This window comes from Macrotis lagotis, chromosome 4 (genome assembly GCF_037893015.1).
Source record: "Macrotis lagotis isolate mMagLag1 chromosome 4, bilby.v1.9.chrom.fasta, whole genome shotgun sequence".
NCBI classification, from domain to species: domain Eukaryota; kingdom Metazoa; phylum Chordata; class Mammalia; order Peramelemorphia; family Peramelidae; genus Macrotis; species Macrotis lagotis.
The window spans coordinates 250974276-250979414 of record NC_133661.1 but is presented as its reverse complement, the minus strand read 5'-3'; the positions used below and the strand labels follow the sequence as shown (position 1 = coordinate 250979414).

The 5139-nt window shown below is 40.7% G+C and overlaps 1 pseudogene; it reads left to right on the top strand.

Annotated features, from left to right (window-relative positions):
- The first annotated feature begins 209 nt into the window (after positions 1–209).
- Positions 210–801, top strand: LOC141520369 (large ribosomal subunit protein uL6-like; annotated as a pseudogene).
- The last annotated feature ends 4338 nt before the right edge of the window (positions 802–5139 follow it).

The window sequence follows — 5139 nt, the reverse complement described above, 5'->3', positions numbered from 1 at the left end:
TTCATATAAGTATTATCAGTATCAACTTTCCATGCAGGAATACACACAGTTCATCACCATTAAGTCCCTCATAATTGACCCTTCTCATCCACTCTCTGTGCTTCACCTGAGTCCTGTATTTGAAGATCAAACTTTCTGTTCAGCTCTGGTCGTTTCAACAGAAATATTTGAAATCCCTGTTTCATTGAAAGTCCATCTTTTCACTCTCTTTGGCCCATTCACGATCAGGATGAAGACCATTTTGAGCAACCAGACTGTGGACATTCCAGAAAATGTTGACATTTCTCTGAAGGGTCGGACAGTTATTGTGAATGGGCCCAGAGGAATCCTCCGCAGGGATTTCAACCATATCAATGTGGAACTCAGTGTCTCCTAGGAAAGAAGAAAAAAAGGTTCCAAGTGGACAAGTGGTGGGGAAATCGAAAAGAACTTGCAACTGTACACACAATCTGTAGTCATGTGCAGAACATGATCAAAGGTGTTACTCTGGGTTTTCATTACAAGATGAGGTCTCACTTCCCCATCAATGCTGTTATTCAAGAGAATGGCTCACTTGTTGAAATCAGAGATTTCTTGGGTGAAAAATATATCCAAAGAGTGTGTATGAGACCAGGTGTTGCTTGTGCGGTTTCTTAAGCCCAGAAAGATGAGTTGATTCTTGAAGGAAATGATATTGAACTTGTATCAAACTCAGCTGCCCTGATCCAACAGGCCACTACAGTCAAAAACAAGGATATCAGAAAGTTTTTGGATGGTATCTATGTTTCTGAGAAAGGCACAATGCAACAAACTAATGAATAAGTTGGAAAAGATGCCAAAGGCTGTGTCCTGAGGAATCAACACTTATTCAGATGTCAAAATAAAAAAAACTTTTTGTCAAAAAAAAAATCCATCTTTTCCCCTGGAAAAGGATGTTCAGTTTTGCTGGGTAGTTGATTCTCAGGTGCATTAGAACCTCTTTTCCCTTCTGGAATATTATATTCCAAGCCCTACCTGCCCTTAATGTAGTTGTTGCTAAGTCCTGTGAGATCCTGACTGCAGCTCCACGATATTTAAATTGTGCTCTTCTGGCTGCTTGTAATATTTTCCCTTTGCCTTGGAAGTTCTGGAACTTGGCTACAATATTTGTAGCAGTTGGTTTTTTTCGATCTCTTTCTGGGGGAGATCAGTGGATTCTCTCAATTTCTATTTTGCCCTCTGCTTCTAGGATATCAGGGCAATTTTCCTGTAGTAATTCTTTGAAAATGATGTCAAGGCTCTTTTCTTGATCATGACTTTCAAGTAAATTATTTTTCCTGGGTCTGTTTTCCAGATCAGTTGCTTTTTCAGTATTTCATGTTTTCTTCTAATTTTTCATTCTTTTGGTGTTGAATTATTGTCTCTTGATTTCTTGCAAAATTATCAGCTTCCTTTAGCTCCATTCTACATTTGAAGGATTTATTTCCCTCAGAGAGCTTTCTTATCTCTTTTTCCATCTGGCTAATTCTGTTTTTTAAAACATTCTTTTTTTTTAATATTTATTCCCATTTTGGACAGAGAACTTTTCTTTACATTAATAAAATATTCTTGTTTAAGAGTAAACAAAATACCCTTCCCCCCTTGAATATAGATAGACTTGCTTGAACGATAAAGGGGAGAGAAAAAAAATTAAAATAAAAAAAATAATAGTAATAATTGTAGGTATGGCTAGGTGGCGCAAATGGATGGAGCACCAGCCCTGTAGCCATGAGCACCCGAGCCCACATCTGGCCCCATACACCCAACAATCACCCAGTCGTGTGACATGCAAGCCACCCGAATACCACTGCCCTGCAAAAATCAAAAACAAAAAAAAAGAAAAAATGACCCAAAATAAAATAAAATAGTAATAATAGTAGGGGTGGCTGGGTGGTGGACAGAGAATTGGCCCTTGAGCCAGGAGCACCTGGGTCCAAATCCAGCCTCAGACACCCAACGATCACCCTGCTATGCGGCCTCAGGCAGGCCACCCAGCCCCATCTGCCCTGCACCCCCCAAAAATAATAATAATAAAAAATGTGCTTGAGTCTTTGTTCCAACACCAACAACTCTGGCGTGAGTGGATCACATTCTTTATGATAAGTCCATGGCAAAAGTTACTTCCATATTTTCCCACTGTTGCCATTGGTAATTGTAACTTCCTCCTTTCATATTTCTCTACTACCATGTACTATGTTTTCTCTCTCCTTTCACTCTGTCTCTGCTGTAGGGTAGCCGAGTGGTGCAGCAGACAGATCCCCATCTCTGGGGCCAAGAGGCCCTGAGCCCCCATACCACCCCTTAAAGGCCCAGCATCTACCTGGCCCTATGGTCCTGGACAGGCCATCTTGCAAGAAGTAAAAAATAAAATGTGTTATATCTGACCACTCTCCCCCAATGGTCCATCCTCTCCTCCTTCATTCACATCCCCACCCCTTCCCCCATCCCCCCCCTCCTTCTTACTCCAGATGCTTATACCCCATATATATGCTGTTTCCTCTCCTAGCCACCTCTGATGAGAGTGAAGTTTCCCTCATTTCCCCTTGCCTTCCCCCCTTCCATATCATTGCAATAGCTCATTGTAATAAAGAAAAATCTTATTACATGAGATATCTTGGCCTATTCCCCCTCTCCTTTCTCTTTCTCCCATTACATTTCCCTTTTTTTCTATTGACTCCATTTCTACACCATATTTTATCTTTGAATTCAGCTTTTTCCTGTGCTTCATCTATAAAAGCTCTCTCTACCTGCTCTATTAACTGAGAAGGTTCATATGAGTATTATCAGTGTCATTTTTCTATGCAGGAATACATGCAGTTCATCATCAAGTCCCTCATATTTTCCCCTTCTCCAATCTCCATACTTCACCTGAGTCCTGTATCTGAAGATCAAACCTTCTGTTCATCTCTGGCCATTCCAAAAGGAATATTTGAAATTCCCCTGGTTCATTGAAAGTCCATCTTTTTCCCTGGAAGAGGGTGTTCAGCCTTGCTGGGTAGTTGATGCTTGGTTGCATTCTAAGCTTTTTTGCCTTCCAGTATATTATATTCCAAGCCCTACAAGCTTCCAATGTAGTTGCTGCTAAGTCCTCTGTGATCCTGGCTGCAACTCCATGATATTTGAACTGTGTCCTTCTGGCTGCTTGTAATATTTTTTCTTTGACTTGGGAGTTCTGGAATTTGGCTATAATATTCCTAGGGGTTGGTTTTTTGGGATCTCTTTCTCAGGGGGGATTGGTGGATTCTCTCCATTTCTATTTTGCCCTCTGCTTCTAGGATATCAGGGCAATTTTCCTGTAGTAATTCTTTGAAAATGATGTCAAGGATTTTTTCCTGATCATGTCTTTCAGGTATTCTAATAATTTTTAAATTATCTTTCCTAATTCTGTTTTCCATATCAGTTGTTTTTTCAATGAGATATTTCACATTTTCTTCTAATTTTTCATTTTTTTGGTTTTGAAGTATTGATTCCTGATTTCTGGTAAATTCATCAATCTCCCTGAATTCTATTCTTTGTCTGAAGGATTTGTTTTCCTCAGAGAGTTTTCTTATCTCTTTTTCCATCTGGCCAATTTTGCTTTTTAAAGCATTCTTCTCCTCAATAACTTTTTTGAACTGTTTTATCCATTTGACCTAAGCTGGTTTTTAGCATGCCATTTTTTTCAGCATTTTTTTTGGATTTCCTTGACTAGGCTGCTGACTTCATTTTCATGTTTTTCCTGCATCTCTCTCCTTTCTTTTCCCAGTTTTTCTTCTAACTCCCTCATTTGATTTTCAAGGTCTTTTTTTGAGCTCTGTCATAGCCTGAGCCCAATTTTTGTTTTTCTTGGAGTCTTTAGATGCAGGAGCTTGTGCTTCCTCATCTTCAGACTAAGTGTTTTGATCCTTCTTGGGCTCATATGCAAAATATTTCTCAGTGGTGTTCCTCTTTTTTCTCTGCTTGTTCATTTTCCCAGCCTAAGGCTGTTTTGGGGGTGCTTCCTGAGCTTTTGGGACACTCCCACAAGGGTCTCAGAGTGTGAGGCTCTGTCCTCTCTCCTGGTCTGTGAATGATCATATGCATCCCCCTCTATCATGGGGCTGAGGTGGAGGGGAACCCTGCTGTTCTATGGGCACTCAGGGCACAGCTACCTGAAGGCTCCTACTGGGTGGCTCCACAGGCCTGGGATCTGAGCCGTGCTGAGTGCCTGGGCTTCATGCTTGCTCTGGCAAAGGTCTCCCTACTAAACTTCCAAGTTGTGCTTGGTGCTCCCTGGGGTGCAGGTCAGGAAACTGCTTCTGCTGCTGGGAGCTGGCACTGCTAGGTGCCCTGGGGCTGTTCCTAGGAGGCTGAAGTTCCTTTGCTTTGGTGAAGTGCTACCCCTCTATCCCCTTGGAACAGAATCTTCCCCCTATTTTCCAGGTTACCTTGGGCTAGAGAATTGCCTCACTGGATCTTTTTGTGGGTTCTGTCTCTCAAAATAATTTAGTCATAATTTTAAGGCTTTTGAAATATTTTGGATAGAGTACCTAAGAGAGGATTTTCTCTTGCTGCCATCTGAGCTCCACCCCCATATTTTTTAAATTTTCACATTTTTCTACCATTCTCCCTTTCCACCAGGGAACAGTCGGCTAAAAGTTGTACATGTATGTTTGTGTTTAACATGTTTACATTAATTATTTTGTGTATGAAGAATTAGGACTAAGGGAAAAAGAAAATCATGGGAAGGGAAGGGAAAAAATAAGAGAAACATTTAAAAAGTTAACAGTGTTCATTCAGATTCTGTATTTTATTTTGCTTGTATGTGGATGGTGTTGTCCATAACAAATCTTTTTCCTAGTTTTGTTTGGGTTGAGCTTAGTGATGAATACATGAAGACTCCAGAGGTATGAGGGACATAAAATTAGGTTTATTTCCTTTAAAAGAATGGGATACTTTCCCTACTGGAAATCATTCCCCCTGGGGAGGGAGTAGAAGTGATTTATATAGGCAGGAGTCATCACAAAAGTAGATCACTATGGCTAAGTGCCTTGTGCAATAGGGCTCAAAGATGATTAAGCTTATCAGTTCTTTGAACATTTGGCCTTCATCATCCCAGGTGCCACCATGCCCCTCCCCCAAACAGTTGACTCAAATTTGTTTGGTATTTGGGATGAAGATTTC